Genomic DNA, 27313 nt, shown 5'->3' on the forward strand with positions numbered 1-27313 from the left:
AAAGACGTATAAAGTATTATATATCTCTTACTCTCTCAACAAGAGTTTATCGCTCCGAGGTTATCCCAGAAGACAAAACTAACGGCATGTCGTTCGAACTGCCATCGCGCGTCAACCGCATGTAACCGTTTATCATTTAATGGTTCTCTAATTAGCGTCCTCTTGCTTTATTGGCTCTTCTTTCTCTTTTCTTCTTTTATCATTTTTCTCTTTCTTTTTCTCTCTCTTTCTCTCTCTCTCTTTCGTTTTTCTCCTTCTTTTTCTCGTATCTGAATTAAAGGCTGGTTCGACGAATTCGAGAAAGAGATAGAGAGATGCTGGGTAACGATGCATCGCTCGCGAGAGTTCCCTAAGAATCCAAGAAGAGAGTCCATGGCAGCCTCTATAACTATAGACATATATACGTCAACGTAACGAGCGCATCTCTAAGAAAAGGCGGTAATAAAGTTTCTAGCCGCGGTGTATCGGCTACCACGTTATTACGCCATCCATTAATATTAATGATAACGCCGACATGGAATATTTATATTCATAAAACGCGGTTGCGTACCGCGTTACCGAGCATTTACCAATTAAGACCCGTTTACTTACGCGTACGTATCTACGACTCGATTTGATCACTGAATCTGACAAAATAATAATCGCGGAGATCGTGCGTAAAAGATATCCAATGAACTCACAATTATTTGCCTCTTTTTTTACAATTTTATATATATATATATATATATATATATATATATATATATATCAAAAAGAATGAAAATATAAGAGAAAGAGAAATATAGAGATGGAGATATATAGATAGATATATAGATAGAGAGAGAGAGAGAGAGAGAGAGAGAGAAAGAGAGAGAGAGAAAAAGACGAGACGAGACGAGACGATGCATCTAAAATGACAAATACGAGGTTTCACCCCATGAAAGTCACAACAATGTTTGTTAGGGCGCGTTTATAAGCGTCCGTCCTTTCCATCACGTTTCCAAGCTGGCTGAAAACTAATGGCCGTGGCTCTAGCGTGGACGTCTCGCGATGCTGACCGGCTGACCGAGATGAACCGAGAGCGGAGGCCACTGAAAACAGCACATTTGTTAGGCTGTTTCTCTCGCGGGATTATTACAAAAGAGGAGGTTGGTGGGGGGAGGGGTTGACGAGGATGGGAGGGAAGGGGAGGAGAAGGGAGGACGGTCAGGGGTGCCTCGATGATCTTAGCAACGATGGTAAGAGGGAAAGGGCCGAGATCGAGAAGTAGGAGGTCGGCGATGGCGTCTCGAGAGCGACGAAACAAAAGAAGAAAGAAGAGCGATGCTCGAGGATAAATCAAGACTAACCAGCCGTGTGCGCGCGGCCTTTAATTCATGCGCGTGGGATGCGCATTGGCGGCGTTCTTCGGACACGATACGCGCGTTTTCAACCTGAATATACGTGTGTGTGTGTGTGTGCGATGTGTGCGCGTGTACTTTAGAGGAATACATGCAATAGGGAGTCCGAGGAATAGCTAGAGCGATTTCGGAGACTGTGAATGAGAAATGGAGGCGGTAAGGTACGAAATGTTCGCACTTTTATCTCTCTCTCTCTCTCTCTCTCTCTTTCTATATATATATATATATATATATATATATATATATCTTTCTGTCTCACATGAAGAAAATTTACTATGAAATTCTTCGTTTCGTTTTCCTCCGTTTTTTATTCTATTTCTTAAGCACCTTTGCTTCTCTTCGTTTATCCTTAATTGAATATAATGTGATGTAAGTAACGATTATCTTAGTAATCGAGTTAAATTTCTATGGATTTGCATTATTATCATGAATTCTTCTTCTTTTTTTTTTTTTAATTGGATTGCAAATTGAAATTTGATCCGTTAAAACTCGATTGAATAAACTGCAGTTTTGTATTTGCTTTTCCTTCCCTTTTATTTTTCTTTTCTTTTTTTCTTTTCTCTTCCTTTTTTTCTGTCTTTTAACATTAGGTACCCTACTCTCTCCTCGTATAATTTCTTCGTTCGATACTCATCGCAATGCTCTCGTCCACGAAGAGGCCCAGAGGATTCAGAGACAGGGGTAGGGCCGGCCCTACGAGCCAAGAGAAGCATCGCAGAGAAAGCGGATCTCGAAAGAGAGCGACGCTAAGTAGCGGCGCGCGCCCGGTAGCAATTTATTCATTGCGCCCGCTAACTGGCCGTGCATTGAAAACCCGCCATGGTAATCTGCATTCATTTGAATAAATAACCGATCAATAACCAATAATAACTTGGGCAATCGCTGGTTTGTCCTCTTAGCGATGAGGAGGAGAAGAGGGCCTTCATTTCGTTCCCTACGTACATACATATCCTATATACACGCTTACCTATGTACATACAAACGGCTGATAAACTGCCCTTGGTAAGTTTCTTCACACCAGGTGGATATGTGTACTTCGACGTGTACTTTGTCACACGTGCTCTCCAACCAAAAGAACGTGTTATCTCGTAATGTATTTTATTTTTATTATCTTTAGTCTATCGAATAAATGTTCCAATGATGAATGGAAACGTGAGAACGGGTCAATTATTTATTATCTTACTTTCTTACATTATTATTAATTATTTTTCAAACATTTATATATATATATACCGAACGTTTCGATGTCTGAGTGAAATTTATTGAGATCATTAAAATGAGTTAAATTTCACGTAGAGAAAGTCGATGAAAACGATCGATAACGTTCAACAAACAGAATGAAATCGTTAAAGTTTTTTAAAAAACCTTCATTGAACCCTGTCGTCGAATCTGAGCCCACCGAGGAGTGTACCTCCCACGAGAAAGAAGATAGGGAAGAAGAAAAGGAACAGGTTGACGATGAAAGAAAGAAAGAAGGAAAGAAGGAAAGAAAGGAAGAAAGGAAGAAAGAAGGGGAGTTGGGATTCAACGGCGATCCCATTAACTGGGTACCCTTATATTCTTTACCTCGAGAAGAGCAAAAGAGACGACGGTGGGGTTGGGATCCGCCCATTTTCCTGCGTGTCTCCGATCTATGTTCTCAAATAAACTTTGCAGCGACAGAATTCTTTTAGATTTATTTAAGAGCTTCTAAAAGCTGAAGTCTGTTCGAAGGAAAGATGAAATTTATGAATATTACAAATAGATAAAGAATATAATTTTTTTTAGAGTTAAACGTATGAATTTTAATTAATCATAATTGATCGGAAGTTTTATTCGACGTCACGTAAATGATAACAAAAAAAAAAAGAAAAATAAAAAAATAAAAAAGAAAAAAAGAAAAAGAAAAAGAAATGGAAAGAAATCCAGTTAGAACGAACTTTAATGGTTAAGAGTCAGAAATGTAAATGGAAAGAAAGAGGAGACGAAGGATAACTCGTGACGATCCAACGCGATCCCATTAACCAAGAGCCGTGATCCCTGTTCATTGGGGTGGAGAGGGAAAGAAAGGCCCGCCCTCCCGTGTGCGTGTCTCTGCGGCACAATCGAGTTGCCCGAGCTGCCGTTGCTGCTGCTGTTGCTGTTACTGGTGAGGCTTCTAAAGGAGCTGAAGAAGAGAAGAAGAAGAAGAAGAAGAAGAAGAAGAAGAAGAAGAAGAAGAAGTAGAAGAAGAGAAGAAGGAGGAAGAAGAAGAAGGAGGTGGAGGAGGAGGAGGTGGGAGAAAGGAAAAGGGACAAAGATAGAGGGACCGTGAGTCCCTATATTATAAGCAGCCCCGAACGTGTTGCAATCTTCTCGAGACAATGGCCCACCGATCGGTTGGACCCAGCAAAAAGAGTGGGGCCCGATAATAGCCGCGACGCGTCGCCCTCGATGCTCCAGGCGATCTTTTTTCATCTCTCTCTCTCTCTCTGTCTCTCTCTCTCTCTCTCTATCTCTCTTTCCCTCTCTCACTCTCTTTCTCTCTCTCACTCTTTATCTCATCGCATTCTTCGTTTACCGCAAGACTCGCGACTCTTTCCTCCCACTGCTCGAAACAGGAACGTTGATGTGCAACACCACCAATAACTTTCGAGTCGATCCAACGTCCTAAAAAAAAGAATTTATACTTTAAAATTAATAATCACGCCGTTCCCTTGCCATATTAATTTCTCTACGGGACAAAAAGACGCAAGTGCAGCGCTGTTTTTTCTCCGTTAAGTAGACAGATAGATAGATAGATAGACGGTTTGACAGATAGATCGATGGTTTAGTTCTCTATCCTATTGCATCTCTTCCGGAAGAGAAAAAGAGAAAAAGAAAGAAGGAGAGAGAGAGAGAGAGAGAGAGAGAGAGAGGGAGACAGAGGGAATGATAGAGAGAAGAAGGGAAGATGATGTAGGTGAATCGAACGTGCGAATGATTGAGCACCTTATAATGACGCGAGACCGTCTTAAGATCAAGATGACCCAATGCAATTGAATAATTATTAATTTGCTTATGACAAACGGAAATAAATGAAAGAGACTTAAAAAAAAATTATATAAAAAGCAAAAGCAAAAAAAGAGAGAGAGAGAGAGAAAGAGAGAGAGAGAAGAATGATAGTGGTACAAAGAGAAAAAATAAGATACCAATATAAAAACAGAGCTCGTTGAGGAGTACATCTATACGTACTAAAAGGTTAAAAAAGTAATCGTGAAAAATCGTGTCGAAAGGAAAACGATAAAAAAAAATAAAAAGAGAGAGAGAGAGAGAGAGAGAGAGAGAGAGAAAAGAAAGAAAAAGGGAAAAACCGGACAGATCCAAGAAGAACGGCTATAAAATGAAATGATAAAAAAAGGAATGTAACGACAACGACGACGAGATTACGACGACGAAGACTAAGAAGATGAGGAAAAGGAAGGTAAAGAATGCCTAACCCTTCTTGGAAGCTAGGGGGCTAATTGGTCCGTAGGACGAGAGACAGGACCATAAACTGTCGCCTGCAATCAAGGATGCGCGATTCTAGCCCGCGGGTTGAACGGTTACCCCACCAAACGCCATACGCCCTTCCTCATCTTTTTTTCTCAACTCTCTCGTAATGCGTGGAAGAGTTGGAGTTTTATAAGGACCCCCCCGGCCCTCCGGGCGCTATATGCCGAGGAACTCTGTTCTCCGTGTACGAATTTACATTTAGAAAATATAATGAAGCAGCGTGAAGCGACCATTAGTCGTTCGGGGATGACAGACGGTTTCGGACCCCCGCAGGTCCTCCTCCCCCTACCCCCTTTCTCTTACCATCGAGAACGGACTCGCTACGCCCAGCCAATGAAACAAAGAGCGTGGTGCTCCTCGACGAGGAGTGGAACGACGAGCAGCTTAATGACAGTGGTGGACCAGTGGTTTTCATTAAGATACTTGTTTCAGGCCACGCTTAGAGAACAATTCCGATAAACTTGCTAATGTTTTATGACATTTTATTTTTCCTATGAGAAATATAGAAACGAAGGATTAGAAATCAAAAGGTATTTCTCGAAATTGATCTTTCAATTGGCAATTTGATATTACGGTGATTATGGCGATTAAAAAATTCAATTGTAACGAAGAAAAGAATATCATATAAAAAAGAAAATATATATATAAATATAATTATTCGTTCGTGCTTATGTTCTTAAAGAAATGATTGGAAATAGTAATCGAAAGTGATAAGATCCGATCGAACGATCGCGAAACGCGAAAGAGATCGAAGGTTCCGTCTTGGAGTGTGGCGAAGTTCGGGCCGCCTGCAGACTCCAGTTCGTAGAGTGTAATTAAAGTTGGCCCCGGCGTCGAAGTCGCCCCGATTCGATTTCTACTTGTTGCGGGCCAGTCGTAAATCAGCGAAGACAGAAAAGGTCAGTTGGTTTGGGACGTCGCTGCCGATCTTTTTTGAGCTTGTTCTTTTTGAAGGAAGAGTAGGAAAGAAGAGAGGAAGGGAAAAAGAATCAAATGGAAAACGAATGTTTATGCTGATCGTGATAAAAAAGAAAGAACAAAAGAAGAACAAAAACAAAAAAGCAAGAGAAAGAAAAAGACAAAAAATCGAAGATTCACTTAAATCTGTATAAGAAGACTTTGATTGTCTTTGAAATACCTAAGTCGTAATTAGATATAGTAGTTTTTGTGCGATCAACCTACTTGACACGAGAACGTGTGCTCGCGCGAGCTGTCGGACATTGAAAGAGAAGAATAAGAATAAGAAGAAGAAGAAGAAGAAGAAGAAGACGAAGGAAGAGGAGGAGAAACGATAATGCGTTTCTGTCCGAGCCTACTCGTCCCTGTCGCTCGAGTTCGCCGCGCCGTGGCTTGCTCGTGACTTTAACCGGTACGATACCGAAAAATCTGTCCAGCCATCCATCTCAAGTCGAGCGAGAGAGAGAGAGAGAGAGAGAAAGAGAGAGAGAGAAAGACTGAGAAGGGGCGTGTCCTCTGATTATTATAATTATTTCGGACCAGGCTGAGTCCAGGGACCGTAATTAACGCAACCATGCCCAGGACATTTTGACAGATCCGAATTCCTGGTAATGATAAAAAATAACCAGCTTCATCGGAGAACCGAAGAATGGTACCATGCTCAATTATCTGAACGATGAAAGAGATAGATAGAAAGATAAAGAGAATAAGTCACGGGAATCTATGTGATTGGAAAACAATTCAAGGCACGATATTAGAATTCGATTTTTATGATTCCCTTTGAGAATGAATTCTCTAAGCAATTAACTGAGCCATATTTATAGAAAGACAATTCCACGTTCGATGAAAAAAAAAAAGGTAGAAAGACGTAGGTTAAAGTTCATCTCACACTTTTCTTCGATCGTTATCTAAAAAATAGTAACGCGGATAAAGAGATCTTTTTTTCGAATGCCACAGGCAAAAGTCATTTAGAGCGTACGAAACAGTTAATTATTACGGTCGAAACAAGCGTGACTATCGTCTAGCAAGCAAATAAACAACTTGATAGATTAAAATGTACGAACATTTCTCGTAGTTTTTATTGGCAAATTAAACAAACATAAAGATGAGAGAGTTCAGGAATGACACATGACCCCGGACATTTGCACGCTATCAGAAATTTGAAAAGACCGAACCACGATCGTTTCGTTTCGTCCGTCGATTAGTCGAATACTGGACCGTCGAACCGATAATTAAAGCAGAGAGTTATTCCCGTCACGCGCCCGCGCAATTATAATTAAGGATTTATTAGCGTCGGCTGTCGTCTCCCTCTCCTCTCACCGCTTTATCACCCTCTCCTCTCAAACCACCCTTCGTCTCACCTCGAAGCACGTTTCAACCGAAAGAGCGTAGAAACGCCTCTTCGGTTTCTAACGACTAAAGCAGGTCTAAAACTCCTTTTAAAGACCGAGAGCTCGTCTTCCTATCTGTCTCTCTCTCTCTCTCTCTCTCTCTCTCTTTCTCTTTTTCTCTCTGTTCCACCCACAGACCTCCTTCCCCGAGGGAGAACAAATTAAAAACTGTCCCAGTGGCCGTAAATAAAGCACGGTCGGCATTCCGCCCATCTCTGTATACGCTTTTAAAGAGGGCCTCTAGACACGCACCTACGTGATTTTTATACCGGGTGACAGCATCCTTAGAACATTCGACCAAAATCTTATTCGAATATTACGCTTATCGTTATTATAAATTTGACAGAAAATAATGAATAAAAGCAAAAGGCATTCTTATACCATTATTATCTATTTTTAATAAGGACATGTAGACTTTCGTGAAAGAAATTCGTTTGTAAAACTGATCGTTTAATAATCGATCGTGATACGGCTTTTTGTAAGCACAACGAAAGTCATCCCAAACGAAGAAGAAAATGAAGGGGAAGGGGTAGAGCGAGAGCGAGAACGAGAAAAGAAGAGACAGAAAGAAAGAGAAAGAGAGAGAAAGAGGGACAGAGAGAGAGAGAGAGAGAGAGAGAGAGAGAGAGAGAGAGAAAGAGAGAGAGAGAGACAAGTTGATTTAGGATCGTTTTCGTGAGAACACAAGTAAATTCTTCGACACCCGGTGTATCGGAGCTCCCTCGACTCGACGTTGTATTTTAGGGGAAGGATGAGATACTGGGTCCTGGCGCCGCGCGGTTCAAAATAATGACACGGGGCCCAGGTCTCGCGGTCCCATCGAGGGAACTTTTAATTACAAACTGATGACCAAGCCAAACCTGAAAATATTGTCTTCGAAGGGTTGTATCCTTGAGAGACCGAATATATTAGCGAAAAGATCGATCGGTGCTTTACCATGCCGAGTGCGATCTCTTATTTTTCAAAAGGTTTCGCGGTCGCTCGTGGAAGACGAAGCTGAGAGGTAAAGAGTGAATAAGCGGACAAGAGAGGGAGAGAGAGAGAGAAAGAGAGAGAGATAGAGAGAGAGAAGCTCGCGTGAGATATACCACTCAAGAGGAGCCCTATAATTAAAACCGAACAACATATCTGTCATATTTCTCGACTCGTCCAAGCCGTCTACGCTCGATGTGGGATGTTTATCCGCTTTCACCGTTCCTTTTCTTTCTTTTTCTTTTTTTTTGTTTTTTTTTCATTCGTCCTTTCCTTTCCTTCCTCCTTTCTTTCCATCTCTCTTTTATTCTGTCGACGTTCTCCTACCATTCGACTACTCATCTAAGACTTAGCAACTTTAAATTTTATATATATATACATATGTATATGTATGTATATATATATATATATGTGTGTATATACACGTACACAAGATTATACGAGAAAATTACTAGAAATCTCTAGCGGTAATATAAGATTTAAAAAGTCGATAATTTCTTATACGTGTCGATGTTGGTGTATCTTGAGGTGACCCGGAATCATTACACGCGTATCATAAACGCTTGGAAGTTCGCCTACGTAGTTTACACGTCTACGAATAATAATCGACGCACGCGAGCCTCTCCATTTCGATCGAGAGAGAGAGAGAGAGAGAGAGAGAGAGAGAGAGAGAGAGAGAGAGAGAGAGAGAGAGATCGTCCAAACACGCTTCTTTGCGTGCATCTATTCCGCCTTCTAGTTTTCTCTTTCTTCTTCCTTTTTTTTTTTAATTTTTTAATTTTAATTTCTTTTCTTCATATTTGTTTATAATAGGAAGTATGAAAATCTTTATAGGTTTTTCCTTCAAGGTGACGATATTAGGTCATCGTAGAAATGAAATTTTCGTAGAAATGAAATTTTCTTCGTCGTTGATGCATCACAATTAAACGATCTACGATTACGTACATATATATATATACATATATGTATATATATATGTTTGTATAGGTACATGCATACGTCGACTTGCCTGCAATCCCATCGTTTAACTTTGCGAGCGTAATACGGGATCGTTTAACCACGGTGCATCGCGTCGATTTGCACGCGAACGGCACCTTTCTCGTATTGCGATGAAACGGTAACTAAGACATTGAGTAACGGACTAAATGATGCGTAATAACCGTTGGGAATGAGTATGATTAAATACATTCGTAATTACTATTTTAATGATGGACCCTAAACGCCCAGCCCCGTTTTCTGGCGCGTTAGAAGAAACCGATATCGAACGACGCCTCGAATAATATACTTCGCGAATAGTAATTAGATCACGCTTGAGATTCTTATCGGTCTTTCTGTCGCGTGACGTTACAAATCCAGAAAGAGAGTGAGAGAGAGAGAGAGAGAGAAGGGCTGAGAAAGAGAGAGAGAGAAGGGCTGAGAAAGAGAGAGAGAGGGAGAGAAAAAGAAAAAGAAATAAAGACGTGCGTAACAATAAGCAGGTACAGTAGGTAATTATATATTATAACCAAAGTTATAATTTCACTCGAATAAAAATCATACAATTAACATGTTGGATCTTCGTTAAATCCTTGCATTTATCAGATTAGATTAAAACAATCGCTGTTACGTGTTGTTAAGCTTTTATAAAAGATTCTGGATTTATTTTCATCCGGTTTATGTATATATATATATATATATATATATATATATATATATATATATATCCGGTATATTCAATTTAAAATTAAAAAATTTCTTCTACATTATTCGAATGAATTATTTATGTTTGAATCGGAAGGTACTTGTAATATAGTTTTTTTTTCATTTCTTCTTTCGCCACAATTTGATCATGCACTATTCTCGAATCAGCAAAGGCTCACACGCAGGTGCGAAAGCGTAATCCACACCGATTTCTCGACGATTGCATTTCGGGCGTGTTCGGGAGGGGGTGTGAGAACGGCACTAGGGGTCTCTCAATTTCTGCTTTAACCAATTCCAACTTTAGCGATGGCGAACGAGTCGAGTCGACTCGACTCGACTCGACTCGACCTGACTTGCTTGCTTGCTTGCTTGCTTGCTTGCTCGTTTGTTCGTTCGTTCGTTCGTTCGTTCGTTCGTTCATTCGGCCGCTTACTCGCGCATATAACGTAACTTCTGCCCGGGCAATCTGACTCGAAATCACCGTTGGGTGAATTATCGCGGTAACTGCGTGCCGTTCCCGGATTGCAGCAATTACCCTGGCCTGGGTAATTATCGAGGAGAAGGACTCGAGTGTTGTTTAATCTGTGATCTGCTGCTCGGGGTTCTTCGATTACGTCAGAGATCCCTAAAGGCAAAGCCTCTGGGCCCATTGTGGGGGTGGATCGAAAGGGAAGGTGGTGGTGGTGATGGTGGTGTTAATAAAGGTGGACTCACTTTCTGATTTTAGTTGAAGTAACTTAGGATCCAAACATTCACCCACTCTTTCTCTCTCTCTCTCTCTCTCTCTCTCTTTATCTATCTATCTATCTATTTATCTATCTATCTCTCTCTATCTCTCTTTCTCTTTCACTTTTTCTCAATCTATCTTTTTCTCTTGGAACTTATTCGTTCAGTTTGCCGGATCGTGAGCTCGTGATTTTCACGATTATTATTTCGTACGGCAAAGGCGGCCGGCCTATATCGGTCAACCGCAAATATCGAGCAGGAGGCCGGGTCGTCTTGGCCGTCTCGGCCTGGCGCAATTCCGTCCGTGTACACGAATTACCCAAGTTAAGGAGTTACGTGCCCGAAGCCGGCCTCTCTTTATTAAGTCGATCCCGGCGATCTAAAGGTCGCACCGGCATCGCCCGGCATCCCTTTCGTATCATCTCTATCGCTTCTAATATAGGCATCGAATAATAATGCGAAACCGTTTTCATCTTTCTCTCTTTCGCGGTAGATTTGCGATTTCGTCGCGGCAAACGGCCTCTTCACGAGCTAACCTCGTCGATACTTATGTTATCTCGATCGAGATAAAATGATTCCTTTCTCGTGGAATCCTGAGATTCGTGAATACTTTACTCGGAAGCGAACCCGTGCCCGAAGAAGGTTATCAGCTTCGAGAGATCCACGAAGTCTCGAAAGGTATAGATCGTCCAAATTGACCAGATCCAGTATTATTATAATTATTATTATTATTATTATTATTATTATTTATTTATTTATTTATTTATTTATTTATTTATTTATTTATTTATTTATTTATTTATTCATTATTATTATTATTATTATTATAAATATTATTATTATTGTTATAACAATATGTGTGCGGATGTGTGCATGCGTGTTCGTGAAAAGTTGAAGAAAAAAATGAATATAAAGAAAACATTGAATTCATAGTTGAATTTACTGTTTAAATTTTTTGATTGCTCGAAAGTCAAAAATTTCCTCACACATTTTTTATACCAATGTCTTCTAATTCATTAAGAGATTGGTAAATCAATTCAGAGTAAATGTTTGTCTTCAGAAATTATAAAATTTCTGCTGAAATCTAGCTGACGTAACTCCGACAACTACTGAAATAACGAATTTCAGTCGTTCTAGCAACGGAGCCGGGTAAACTTTCATGGACAATATGATGGTTGCCTTCAGGCAATGAACGAAAAGAATAAGTTCTTGAAATCTAATAAAATTAAGAATCTCTGGGATAATGCAACGACAATATAATTATAAATAATTGTCCAAGGATTATATTAACAGATAAAAAAGACAAAAAAGCCAATCTACAATAGTAAACATTATTATATTAAGTGACACAGATGCCGTAGAAGAGAAATAGGGAAAAAATACACAATTCTAGAAAAAGAACTCTGGAAACAAGAGTAAATAATATTATTTGCTATAGTTTTATTATTACATTATCGATGTAACAATAAAAAAAAAAAGAAAAATAAGACTAAAAAACTAATATACGAACAAAACATTGAAAAATCGTTGATTATAAAGTGACACAAGACCTGATTAAAAATTTAGTATAGTCGTAAATTTACAAGAGATGAGACATTCCGTGACGATAATGACAACGATAGGCTATATGTAATACTAATAAAAAAGGCTATAAAAAAAAGTACAGATAACCCTCTGTGGTGATATTAACGAAATTTTACATCTTGAATCTTTACAAACAAAGAAAAAGAAAAGAAACCAAATAAGTAAAAAAAAAAAAGAAAAAACAAACAGAAAAGAAACAAAAATAAAAGAAAATAAAAAAAAATTAAAAGAAAATATATAAATAAAAAATAGAAAATAAAGGATCTAACGTGGAAGTTAGAGAATGTGGAAAATCAGTAGTCACGCTTACGATATTCCACGGCAATTATATATCGCGGTCATGGTATAAATAAATGCCTTCGAAACTGGCCAGGTGTTGGTCCCCTTTAACGAGGAGCAACACGAGAAGGTGGCAGGAGCTCTCGGCTAAGGAGCCCGCTGCTGACCAGAGCAAGGCGGAGGTCCGTTGCCTAGCTGTTAAGCAGGGAGAAGGTAATTAAAGCGAATGTTAATTGCGTAATCGCTATAGCGCGGCGTGGCGCGGTGCAGTTCAGTTCGTTTCAGTGCGGTGCGGTGCGGTGCGATTCGGTGCGGTGCGGTTTAGTACAGTTCGATGTGGTGCGACGGACGAGCTGCAAAGAACGCGAGTCAGCACGCGAGGTAGCCACGATCGAGCGATCAGCTGTTTTCCATTCTCATCGTACTCCGCACGTCGACTCGTTTCCACGATTTACTCGATCGTGATAATAAGAAAAATCTCTTATTTATTATACGTCGTTAAGTTAGGTATACATAACAAATACAAAATTATAGAAACAATCAAGATCGCAAGTCATAATAATAATATAATGTAAATATAAAAAAAAAAATATTATAAGAGATTGATCTAAGATCTATATTGATAATTGTACGAACGAAATGTTATTAATTCTAAACTTAAATACATATAATCTTGCATAATTAATTATTAATTATAATGATTTATAAAATACATACATTATTTAATAAGGAACCTAATTTACAAATAACTCTTTCTCAACGTTACTATTTTAAAGGTCCTGATCGATCTCGATAAGTTTGTATTATCATTGACAAAATAGAGTTAATTGGCTGCTCGACTTGGAATCGGCACTGGCTGCTGGCATTTTCTATCTCGTCAGTGAGTAGTCGCGGAAGGACGAGCGAGACACGCTTCATATACTTCTTACATCCTTCAGGGTTTTCCTCTCGTCATTCCAGACGATCGTCTTTACCAAGAGAAAGATCGAGAAAGAAAGAGAGAGAGAGAGAGAGAGAAAGAGAATAAGAGAAAAAGAAAGAACCTGCGGCTGGCCGACGGGTGGGCTCAACGTGCAATCTTCCTTACATCCTCGCACGACTCCCGCGCAGAAACACGCGCGAAAGCGTGGCTCGCACCTACGCACTTACTCCAAAGTGATCATCTTCGTGTCTTTACCTTGCATACATATCTATGTATGTATGTGTTTATATATGTGTGTGTGTGTGTGTGTGTGTATGTGAGTGAGTATGCCTCGGAAGCATTAAAGTCTCGACGTCATCCCTCTCGATCCTAGGGAATGGACGAAGACAAGAAGAAAGAGAGAAAAACGGGAGTAGAACGTTGGATACGAAAAGAAGATGGAAATAAAAGAAGAGAGAGAGAGAGAAGGAGAGAGAGAAAGAGAAAGAGAGAGAGAGAAGGAGAGAGAGAAAGAGAAAGAGAGAGAGAGAATGGCGAGCTCGAAGGTGGTACCGTGGTGGCATGCCGGTGAGGAGAAGAGAAGAGAAGAGAAGAGAAGAGGCCGGGAGCTATGCGTGCTCCGCCCCGCCCACGCTTTCAGAGACCCAGGACTCAACTTGTCCACCTTCTTCTCGACGTACAGCCACCCACAAGAGTGCCCGAGCTCTGGCTAATCATCCAACACATCACCACTTTGATCGTCTAACGTATTTTCTGCGTTTTATCCTTGCTACTATCATTATCCCGACGTGTTTTCGAATTAGCCACAGCTATGAATTATTATAATTTCAATTCTACCCTTTTTCTCATCAAGTTTCGTTGATATATATATATATATATATATATATATATATATAAATATATATATATATATATATAGAAAAAAACAGAAGTATGAACGAATCTGATATTCAGGGAACGAGTTCAGTAACAGGTTATCAACATTTTGTAAGATCATTCTCTAGTTTCTTTTTTCTTCTTCTTTTTTCTTTTTTTTCTTTGAATAAGCACAAGATTTAATATCGTATGATTATACACTAACAGAATAAGATTGTCGTTGTACGACATATACAAGGGTAAAACTAGATTTAGAAAGATAAGGTGGAAAAATGAAACGGAAATTTCTCGAGAGATCAACGACAACGACGCTTAGCAATTAACTTATTTGCGTTCCGCAGAGTCATAGTCGTAGATGAAAAGATAATATTATTGGTCGAAGGTCGTGGTAAGCTAAAGAAAGAGAGAGAGGCAGAGAAAGAGAGAGAGAGAGAGAGAGAGAGAGAGAAAGAGAGAAAGAGAGAGATAGAGAGTAGTTCGAACAGGTTGTAAACGCTGGTAAAAGAGTCCTTTTTGACTTGGACCGTACTCGTAGCAAGCCGGAGGCGCCATCTCCGGGAACGCTTATCCCAGGATTCTCGGCGTTGTTCCTCTTGGACCACGAAGCCGTGTCTCTCGCGTATTACCATAGCTCGCTCGTGCCTCCGAGGCCAAACGTAGTGGCGGGACGTAGCGAACCGTGGCAAAGCTTAACTTCTCAACCCTTTCGCTACTCTCTTTCTCTTTCTCTTTATCTATCCTCTTTTTTCTTCTCTTTCTCTTTTTCTCTTTAATATTTCAAAAGTAATAATACTACTTAGATATTTCGTTTAATATGAATTAACCTTGGATTAATAAAAATAAAAAAAATTTGGATCAAATTAAAAATGAATTAACTGTGCGCAATCCTATTCGCATAAGTTAATATCTCGTTCGTACGTATGTACATATATTCCGTTTAATTTTTCGATCTAATTCAATGGATTTATATACGTACGTAGGAAGAATAAAAATTTCATGACGGTACCAAGCGATAACGGAAATGACAAGGCTTGAGCTTTCCGGTCACGGTAACGTAGGAAAACGCATAATGCAATTCACAAAAGGTCTCTCTTTCTCTTGCTAAGTAAATATCGAACGTTAAGCGAAAGCTCGAGGGGGGTCGTACGTGTGGGAGTGTTTGGAAACACTGTTAAAACATTTGAGTGCCGGAGAAACGAGCAATGCCCATTGTACACGGGGGACAAAACTGAGAGAAAGAGAAAGAGAGAAAAAGAGAGACTGTATGTGTACTTTTGTGGACCTTTCCTGCAGCTTGCTTTTCTCTCTCTCTCTCTCTCTCTCTCTCTCTTTCTCTCTCTCTCTGTCAGTCTTTCTCTGTCTCTTGGCTTGAGGCTGGAACAACGCGAGTAACAGAGTGAAAAAGACAGAGAGAAAAGAGAGAGGGAGAGTGCGAAGGAGGGAAAAAAGAACAGCGACGAGAACTCATTGTCTTTTAATCGTCGCCGTCCCCTATATCTACCACCAATGGGGAGTACAAAACCAGTGGCTTCGACTTCGCGGACGTCCGACAAACGGTAACGCTCGAATAAAAGCCACGAAAGGTGGAATTGTAAATTACTACCCTTTTACCGTAAGGTCACCATATTCAAAGACTATTTAGAATTCTCTCGCATTATCATTTGCGCTTTGTAGTATTTGTTTCTTTTCAATTAACATTCATTTCGCGAAAACTTTATGAGAATTATCTAACGATGAAAGATATCTTTTTTAAAATATTAAATCGACCATTCTATTTTTCATCAATTTTATTCTCACACTTTTGCATAATGTAAATTATTAATATGTAATTAAAAATTTTATATATATATATATATACATATATATATTAAATCAATTGACATTTGTTAGTTTGATTCTTACGGTTTTAACGTTAAAATAATATCATTTCATATAATAATCTTAATTTACGTGCGATATTGGCGTAGGTTAAGAAACGGATCGTGAGTACGAGCCGAGAAGATATCGAGAAGCATAGATTAATAAGGCTCCACGGAGTTCGTGCAGCTTTCATCCCCCGCGCCTCGGAAAACAATTTATACGGCTCGTCTCGACGGGTGGCGTATTGTCTCTGCGGTGCACCAAAGAACGCCGGCACCGGCTCTCGTCCTGTTTCGACTCGGGAGGATACTTTTCGCTCTCAGTACCTCCCGTTTCCCAGAGACGTATGCGGATCAGCTTTTGGAATTCGTGTCGGACGCCACGGGTGGCCGCCATTGGCTTCGTGCCCCTAATAATTACCGCATGGGGAACAAGGTCTTTATCGTGAGACGGCGCACGCTTCGAACGCGATTCCTTCTTTCTTTTCTTCTCTTCTCTTCTTTTCTTTTTATCACCTATATTCTCTCTCTCTCTATCTATTTCTCTCTCTCTCTATCTGTTTCTCTCTTTCTATATATATGTACATATGTATATATATATATATATATATATATATGCATATATATCTTCCTTTTTCTCATAAAAAATCTGTCGCGTGCACCAAAAGAAAACGGTTCGCAATTTATGGCATATCTTCACGCGAGCAAAAATCTCTCCTTGCGAGTTTATATTTTAATGTCGATACGCGAAAATTTATAGGTGAGGCCGATCATGATGATCTTATCTGCCGAATCTTGAATCTTTAACGTCATTTTTTTTTCTTCTTCCTTTTTTCCTTCTTTTTTTTCCCCTTTTCTGTACGTTTTTATCGTTTTGAAATAAGAAGAAAAAAAAAGAAGAAGTGATCGGCTATATCGTGTCGCAGATTTTCGAAGGAAAATCATTTTCGAAATTCAATTCGCATCGGCCCACTTCGTAGAACGCTTACGTTCGCTTAGTGATCGTATTTGCGTTTACTTTATCGTCCCATCGGAGCGAGCACTTCGCACGGGGATCCTCGACTTCTATTTCCGTGTTATTCATATGTAAACTCACGAAACCTCACCGTGGAAGCTAACGGCCCTCGAAAAAACAAATCTCTCGGCTGATTCGGGAACCGAGAGCAGGCCAACGTTGCTTTCGAAATCGAAATCAAAATCAACGCTTAGTGTTTGGTCGTCTTCGGTCTTTGAAATGACCGAAAGACGAAACATCTTGAATACGTTCATCGTCAATTCGAATTTTTCAAGTATGTTTTTTTGAAAGCAGATTCGAAACATTGAGAAATGATAGAACACGTCGTACAATATAACAGAACTTTTTTTTTTTTATCCTGAAGAAGAATAATACAACATTACAACATTCTCTTTTCCATTAAGATAAAAATGAAACTCACTGTATCAAATCAAAAATATATCGAACGTTTAAAGAAACAGTTACTCTATTATCAATAAATTTATTTCCTTCAAACGTCTCTATTAATTTCAACAACAAAAGAGAACCATTATAAATCGGTGGATTTTCGGAAGTGGATATATCCAAGTGCCAAGTCTTGTTCTTTCTTCACTTAATAACGAAGAAGGATAAAGAAAAGACGAAGAAAAGGAATAAGAAGAGAAAGAAGAAGAATAAAAAGAAGAAAAAAAAGAAAGAAGAAAAAAGAAAAAGAAAGAGGAAATAAGAGGAAGAGGTAGCAGTCCCGGTGGCACTCTAGAACGAGCGTATCTTTCGAAGGAGCTCGACCGTCTCGATCGCCTCTCGGTGGTCGATGCTCGATGTATGTATATACACGAAGAGAAAAAGATATAGGTAGATAGATATAAGGAGAAAGAGAGAGAGAGAGAGAGAGAGAGAGAACGCTGGGCCATGTATACACGTAATCCTTAGAGCGCGAGATCTCTCGAGGACTCTTCTACGGCGAGTCCATGGAAATGTTTACATTTGTCTCTTGTCTGGCAAGCTCGCGAGTCTCCAACTCGCACGTTTCACACAAAGAACGTTTTATAGTCTCTCTCTTGGCGTATAGAGAAGGTTGGGGGCTGGGGGTGAAGAGGTCGGGGGGCCAGGACAGGAAGAGAGTAACCGAGGATGGACGCGAAGAATTCCTCCCTCGTCACGGCGTGTCGCGGACGGCGACAAAACACCACAAAGGCAGCCTTGTTAATTACAGCCGCGCGTAACCGGCTCCATCTGCATCCGGACGCGCAACCGGAGTAAAAGACGAAAGAGAGTTAAGCTGAGTTTTCTGAATATATCGCAAAAACGGACGCTCCTTTAATCGCTCGATCTTACGCTATGTTAGCTGTCCTCGTTAATTGCAATGATAGATAAATGCAATGAATTTATATGCAAATAAATGGCACGAAATTTTCATGATGTTTATCGTTATTTACACCTAAGAATTTACTCCTCTTCTGTTAATGAACATTGATTCTTTTATATCGTAGTACTCGAGCATCGACGAACTCAACATTTTATTCGTCTTTGCAATGCTTATTCGAATTTGAAGCAATTCATTACACATGCGATTAACACAAGAAGATAATTCACTCTCAAGACTTACTAATACCACGTCGGTATTAATTATTTATTTCAATTTTTATCAACTCGAAAATCCACGTCTCCAGGACGACGATCCTGTCGTAGAACGTCGCCATGCAAAACCAGTTTGGTTTCGCGCCGATGCCGCGAGTCTTTGTAATCTCGTACGGAGCATTACTTTACGTATTTTCAGAGTTATAAAAGCTCCCTATAGGCTGGCGCATGATTACCGTGGAAAGGCGTACCACCGATTAAAATTCCATCCGCGAACGTTTAAACGACGAGCGTGCCTCGTTTATCTAGAGGAGAGACCGATACTTCGATATATTCCCACAGTTCCTTGTAAACTGGAAATTGTACTCTTACATTGTGAGCTTTCCTTATCATGCTCTCTCTCTCTCTCTCTCTCTTTCTCTCTCTTTTTTTCTATCGTATACACAGGCTAATTAATTGCGATAAGGAAGAATGTTTAGATCCTTATCGATTTTGCGCGATACAATTTAACACTTTGCGCGAATGTTCACTCGAATTCGAAATATACTTAATATTTTTAATAGTTTGCAAAAGAAAAGAAAGGAAAAAGTAAAAATACACACACACGCTCATATATATATATATATATATATATATATATATATATATATATGATCATGCCAATTGTACAGATTAAATATCACACGAATTAGATTTAATATCAACTATCTTCTATTTATTCTAAAGATTATAAAAATTGCGAATGTACGATATATATCGAATATTTATTAAATATATATGTATATATTTAATAAATATTTACGTATATATATATTATATATATATATATATATATATTATATATATATATATATACATATATATTCATGAAATAAATAGATAATAATAAATAATTTATACGTGGTAGCAATGTGCGTGCAAATGTGAGATCTCCAATTGGCTGGTAACACGTTAACCTTACTTCGAATACCTTATCCGAATCGTATTCTTATCTCTTTCCATGTGAGCGCACGCACGTACCCTCGAACTATCAATTAATTACACCGAGTCCGAGCAGCGAAAGTTATTCGCTTCTTCTTCCATTTACATTTACTCGACGACAATGTTCCCATCTTAATTACGATCGTATTTCGAGAGATCGAGGAATAAACATTAAACGATGGGGCATCGATCTCTAATCGAAAGATGGAGAGAGAAAGAGAAAGGGAGAGAGAAAGAGAGAGAGAGAGAGAAAGAGAGAGAAAGAAAGAGAGAGAGAGAGAGAAAGAGACACATATACGCACGCACATACATACATACGATACACAACACACAGGCTTTGGGTTGAAACGTTTTATTCCTGGATGCCGATCGTCACTCCGCTTTTGTTTATACTGGGTGGGACAGAAATACAAGAGTGTCGCTTGTAAGACGCGAAACATCTGCCTTACGGAATCCACTCGCGTCCATCCTTTCTCGGTCTCGACGAATCTAGAGACTCTATTTTCGCGACTAGTCGCGCGATTACGCGAGTGATGGTCTGTGACAACCGCTTTCTCCGCAGACTTTGCTATAGGTAACGATCTTGACAGCGTCCATAGAGATGCTTCCTCGAATCCGGTCAGCGACTCGACCACCCATGTCCGACGAGTCATAAGGGTGGCACTTGACTATAAAATAAGAAGAAAAGAGAAAAGAATGAAAGAGAGAGAGAGAGAGAGAGAGAGAGAGAGAAAATAAAAAACGATTTTATTATACTCATCCATCAATTTGCATAGCCATAACTTTTCATATCCGCTTGTTTAATAATATATATATATCTATACGTGTAATCTTTTTTATTTTTATTTTTTAATTTTTTTTTTTTTTTTTTTTTATTTAGATCCATCCATTTCAAATATATAAATCTACTCGTATCGTCGATCATTAATTGTTAAAAATTAAATAAATATTTTAATGAGATAAAAAAAATTTACTATCGTTCGTATGCACCTCGTAAAACGTAAATGTTTAACGATTCGGAAATATATAACGTTCTCTCATCCAAGCATGCTCATTTATTTTTATACGTGAAAATGTTTTTCAATCGATAATTCGTCTAATAGCGCTCGATAGACTGTATTTATTTTCTGGTCGTCAACTGGTCATTCATTAATTATCCGTGAACGTCGATGAAATAAACAACGCGGGTACAATGTAAATTGCAAATGACGGGTGTAATGTGGATTATAAATGACGGATAGAAAACCGTTAAGTGAGAGATAAACGTATGTTTGATATGAATTTAATGTATGTACGTATCGATCTATGACTCCCTTTAAGAGTAAAGAGAGTAATAATAACAATAATATTGCGAAGGAGACAAAAACATTAATCTGTTCTAAAAACATAGTCTACAGTCCTAGAATTTTCTAAGAATTAAACAATTGATTATGTTTATCTGAAACGAGCGATATCAGTCTTCAAGGAGTCACCGTGAAGGTAAGATGTACGATCATAAGCTCTTACGATTTATATATTTAATAACGTTTATACGTGATTTTAGAATTACGACGTATTAATGTTCAACATATGCGACAATTTGATTTCTCATAAAATTAAGTTAAAAATAATTATAACAATGTAATTTTTTAATTATCTTATCATCTTTATATTCTTTTAAGGGCTAACGTTATATTGAATTTCTGCTATTGTCTAAAGAAATAAATCATTAGAAGTTTAATAGAACGACAATAATTGACCAATTTAATACACTAGTTTATGCATGTAATAGTAAATAACTCGTATATTTTTTATCTAAAAAAGAATATGTATAAACGTAGAAAAATAATATTAAATTCTTGTATATTATTTCTTTCATGTATGCATTTAAATCGTTACAAATGAACAAAACTAAAAGCTCGACATGAATTTATGGTCATATCATTTATGGCAATTTTCATAGAATTTATCGAGAAGAAGAGAAAAGCGTTAGATTTCATAGATAACAACAGACATCAAACAACGAGGACGATTATTATCGTTTATAGCGTATCCGCAAGTCTTGGACAACAATAACGAGCGACGTTATTTTTATTGACCGTAATCTTCGTAAACGTTTAGAGAAAGTCACGGTAAAAGAGAAGACTTGGACGTTGTTGTCGACAGCTGCGACGAGAATGATGAAAAATATTTTCGCTAAGGAACAAATCGAACGTGACCCCAGCTAAGATCTCGATTTATTAAAAGAGCATATTCAACATGGCGAACACAACGTTCGTACAGGAACGCGTTCGTTAATCGTATGACGTTCACACTTCTGCCATTTAAATTGATATTATATCGTTAATATATACTCTTATGAGAAAATTCATAAGAAAAGAAAAAGAAAAATTTTTTGGATTTTCCGATTTCTATATTTCGACACCTTTCTTGTTTCTTTTGCTATTGATGATATATGATAAAAAAAAAAAAGAAAAAAAAAACAAGATAAAATAAACATCGTGCAAGAAGAATCCTATCAGAGAAGACGATATTATAAATCTTTCAATTGGTATACTATATTTATTTTTTTTTATCTCAATCTCTTTTTTTTGCTCCTGATTTTGTTTTTCTTTCTATTTTCTTCTTCTTCTTTTTCCGCTTCTTTGTGCATACATTACAGACGGGGGTGTAAATAATATTTGTGGTCTGATTCGGAAGGAATCACCATTTGGTCCACACTTTGGCCACGCAGTTCGGCGATCGTCCCGCAAAACCGATCGTTACCCAAAGTGTCGCCTGGCGGGCTTGCGTGCAGGAATGCGATGTGAACCGACCATTACGAGACGCGGTGTCACCCGAGGAGGGTAATTTTGTCGAAAGTCCATCGACAAGGAATAAGAAGAGAAGAAGAATAAGAAGGAGGAGGAGGAGGAGGAGGAGGAGGAGGAGGAGGAAGACGGTGAGAAGGTCGAAAAAAGATGGGCAATGTGCCGCTAAGGTTCTCGATCGGCCGCATTCTTGCCGCACGATGGCGCGAGGACGAAAATTTTGCGGTCTCGTCTCTCTTCGATGGAGGACGAGAGGACTTCGAAAGAGTAAGAGAGAGTAAAAGAAAGAAAGAGAGAGAGAGAGAGAGAGAGAGAACGAACGATCACGTCGTCGCACGCCGCAAAATTATTTCGTTCCACTTTCGAACCTCCTTCGACGTTCTCCACACTCAATGTTTCTCTCTCTCTCTCTCTCTCTCTCTCTCTCTTTCTCTCTTTCTTTCTTTCTCTCTTTCTCTCTCGAATCTCCTTTGAGTCTTTTTATAGTTCCGATATCATCGGCATCTGCACGCTTCGATACTTCGTCGAGACATCGACGTAAGAAGAACCGGCGTATCGCGAACGACCAGCTCGGACGCTGCGTTTTTCGACTTCTCTTCGAGCTAGTCGATTATGTGCGTGCACGTGGGAAGATCGAGTCGAGGACGATCGATTGGCTTTGCTCCGAGAACTCGGAGACTTTGAGTTTATTGATAACGTTCTTAGAGATAAGTACTTGGAATTGAATTGAATTCTAACAAAGCTTCGAAGAAATGTTATTGGTTTCTTTTCTTTCTCTCTCTCTCTCTCTCTCTCTCTCTCTCTCTCCCTTTCTCTCTCTCTCCCTCTCTCTCTCTCTGTCTTTCTCTTTCTCTACATGAACGTCATCGCGTAATTAAAATTAATTGTTTCTATAGAATTTATTTAGAAAATTATTTGATTCTCTATCCCGATCTTATTTCGTGATTATATGTACGAATTGATTCAAAAATAATATATATATGTAGGTTAGGGTGTACCTATGTATGTTATATTGTCTTTTATATATAACGATTTTCTTTCACCGAAACTTGTGGGTATATTTTGATCCTATTTTACTTGAAGAGTTTATTCTAATAATATTTACAAGCGTAGGAAGTACACATAGAGTTCACATAAAGGACGTCATTCGGAATAACGAAGAAGAGCACGCCGAGTGCGGCTTGGTAATATTGAAAAAAAAAGAAAAAAAGTTCCGTCGTTTGGGTCGGTACAACAAACGATGCGGTCAATCGACGCAGATGGTTCGTTTATCCTCGCGAAGTGGGAGGAAACCAACCGTACGGCGTGTACGAAACGTTCCGATAATTTTCTTTGCTTTATCCAAAGCGTCTCGTGGAATACATACGTTTCCGATATGTGTGCCGTAGATTGTACAAGCAGATGTTGCAGGCCTTCTCATCGATCGAAACCAACATGCCGACGTTTCGAGGAACGCCTCGAAAATTAGACATACGCACGCGACATTTTCGAAGTATCGAGACTCATACAGTTCCTTGCAAAAGTATCTCTGCGTGGCATCATTAAAAATCGCCCAATAACTTAAGAAACGACACATCTTTTTCTTTCTTTCCTTTTTTGTTCTTTGAGATCTCAGCTATTTAATTTTACATTTATTATGAACAACGTCTCATTCAATGTCATGTCCGATGTTTCCAAGACGTTCGTTCTAAAAAAAAAAAAAAAAAAAAAAAAAGGAAAAAAAAATAAAAAATAGAAAAAAAAAAGAAAAACAAACCAAGTTCGGACGTAAAGACACATCGAGAAAAGAAAAATAATTAACAACGTCGGTACATAACAATAATATCTTCGGTAATAGTATCTTCGGACAAAGAGAAAACTTTTTCTTTTTCATTTCGAGGACCGTGTTCTCATCCCGGAGAACAGTCTCTTCTTATTTTTTTTACATTGCGGAGAACGACCACAGGAGCCGCGTAAATGCGAGACGCATATCCGTATGCAAACATGAGCCATTGTCGAACGCTTCGTTCCCTTCGAATCAAAGTAATGAAAGAAGAAAGAGGATGAAGAAAAAAAAAAAAGAAGTAGAAAGGAAAAGGGATCCCGGCTGATGATCGTGGTAGATGTAGGTCCCTTCCACAAACCCTGAACCTTTCGTTTACTCCGTAAGAAAATGTAGCAGCATCGTAGTTGACGATGCAATCGAGGTAAGAGGGCCATGTGCTCTTACCAACCACGATCGTTCTCTCCCAGAAAACGAATTGAATTTAGAATCGAAGCGGCTGACGGGCAGGAGCTCTCTTTCCGTGTCCTTGAACGGCGAACGTAAATGGATGGAAATAGATTCCACCCGTGATCGTTTTGAGCATTACCTACTCTCCTCCTTCTTCACTTCCTATCGAATATTCGACTCCAGCTACGACGTTTTGTATCAATGATCGGCTAAAAAATTACAAGACAGATGGCAACAAAAAAATATAATACCATTCATCAGGAAGTTATATATTTTTCGAGAGATTTGATTTTGCGATTATAAATCAAATCGATTTGAATTATCTCAAATAGAAAAGATCTTCGTAATGATTAGGAAATATATAATAATAACAGATCGACGACGATAGATTAGATGTAAAAATTCTGCGGATCCGTTGAATTTCGTGGTGCGTTACAAGCTTGCTGCTCCTACCGTAACAAACAAAAAGAAATTGTAAGAAGAATGAGAAGGTGAGGAAAAGAAGAGAGGAGAAGAGAGAAGAAGGAAGAAGAGAAAAGAAGAAGGAGAAGAAGAAGAAGAAGAAGAAGAAGAAGAAGAAGAAGAAGAAGAAGAAGAAGAAAGAATCCAATCGATACAAATTAGGAATGCGATGACGAGGCACATTTTCGCGGTAGTTTCGTTCGCAGGGCCCAACGATCGTCATCCTCTTCGTGTTCTTTCGTTTTCGGAAAAATAACGAACGACCGCAATTAGCGGCTCGTTTTGCCGAATTACGAGAACCGTGGACGTCATTAGGGGCCGGCACCGTTTGGTTCACGGCACATCAGCGTCGGTTCGTTCCCGGGGTACCTATGTGTGTGCTCATAATACCGAATGCTAGTCAACAACAGGAAGAAACAATGGCACCCAGGGTGTCAAGAAATGTTACAAATAACCGCTTTTACCAAAAAGTACTGTTTAGGTCATAATTTTCTTTTCCTTCATGGATGGGAGGGGCCATGGTCACACCTTCTTCTTTTCTCACTTCGTATATACCGAGGGTGAGGGCGCGATTTCTAGCCTCGATGCCGAGTCAGACTGACAGTCATCCTCGTGCATTGTTTTTGCAAGGAAGCCCTCCTGTCAACATCGACGCCCCTCTTGGGAAAAAGAAAGGTTCTTTCTCTTTCTCTCTCTCTCTCTCTTTCTTTTTCTATCTATCTCTATCTTTCTTTTTATTTTCTTGAGAAGAGTGTGACGAGGTCTCCCGTAGGAAATCGAAGCGTTCGACTTGAATTCGGAAACGCTTTAGAATCTATCACGTAGGACATACCAATATCGTCTATGCTTTTTCATCTATCTTGGTTATGCTCTATGGAGCACGTATATTCTTTTTTTTTTGTTTCTTTCGTTCCTTTCTTTTTCTTTTTCTTTTTCTTTTTCATCGACACACCACACAGACGATCCTAATTCTCTAGGCTCGTCATCCCATTCCTCGTTCTTTCTTTTATAATCCTACGTGTCCTTCAATTAATCGTGAAATTCGGTTTCGTCTAAAGAAAAAAAAAAAAAAAAAAAAAAAAGGAGAAAAAAAATTGCAATATTTTTCTGGAAAAATAATATCGCAAAGTAAATTTTGCTTACGCTTTTCTACCTCTCGACTAAACTTCCATCGAGGAATCTCAGGTAAAGACGTTGAGATGGTACACAATACATCTCACAGCGGGCAAGTTATTATTACTGGTTCGCCATTGTCCGGCTGTCAACAATTAGTTTAGATGATGCTTCAACATCCAGTCGAACAATGCCACCTGAGCTCGTCCCATCTTCTTCTCGATTTGGCCTCAGCTTCGTGGAAAACGGGAATCGTCGGATAGTATACGATATGTACACCCACACCATCTTTCCTTCATTCCTAACGCCATCCCCTTTGTCAAAATGAAACAAACAAACGAAACTAAAGAGAAAATCTAATGTCCTATTGTCTTGATGAAACGCAGCAACGATTATCCATATTTAATTAAATCGAGCGAATCAATTTTCATTCACTTAAAAAAAAATTGTATATGTACCATTCCTATATTTTTTTCTCCTAAAAACTCACGTTTTTAGCCATATAGGGTTGAGAAAAGTACATTGAAATTTTTCTGGAACGAATATTTTTATCCCATCTCGCAAAATCCATAGGATATCAAATCTCAAACGTAGGTTCCCTTTGGAAAAGCTCCACTCTGTCCTTTCTATCCTGTTCTCTCTCTCTCCCCCCTCTCTCTCTCTCTCTTTCCTGTCTTTCTTGTAGTTTTCTCTCGAAAAGCGGCACGAAGAACGACTTCAAACGACAAAAGACGGAAAAACCAGAAGAGGGTTCTGGATGGTTACGTTCTGAGATCCTAGCAAGAACATACACATACACAAGAGAGAAAGAAAGAGAGAGAGAGAAGGAAGGGAGAGAGAGAGAGAGAGAGATAGAGCATCGCAGCGAATTCTCCTAGCATCGAGGAAGAAGACAACCAAGGATGATACAAAATATTAATATTGCGCGGCGTGTTCCCTCATAACTCACGGGCTGCTGAACGCGTTACGCACGCTCGACGGCGTCTATATCCCGAGGGACCCCAACGTATGGCCCTGGGATAAGCAGGATGCCAGAAAAGAGGAAGGGACTGTTATACGAAAGA

General features: G+C 39.1%; 1 protein-coding gene across 1 annotated transcript in view; it reads left to right on the top strand.

Moving 5' to 3' along the window:
• LOC118446412 (uncharacterized) overlaps positions 1–27313 on the top strand; it is a 210357-nt gene that overhangs the window by 105030 nt on the left and 78014 nt on the right. The window lies entirely within an intron of this gene.

This window comes from Vespa mandarinia, chromosome 9, assembly GCF_050613455.1.
Source record: "Vespa mandarinia isolate Hongniang chromosome 9, ASM5061345v1, whole genome shotgun sequence".
NCBI classification, from domain to species: domain Eukaryota; kingdom Metazoa; phylum Arthropoda; class Insecta; order Hymenoptera; family Vespidae; genus Vespa; species Vespa mandarinia.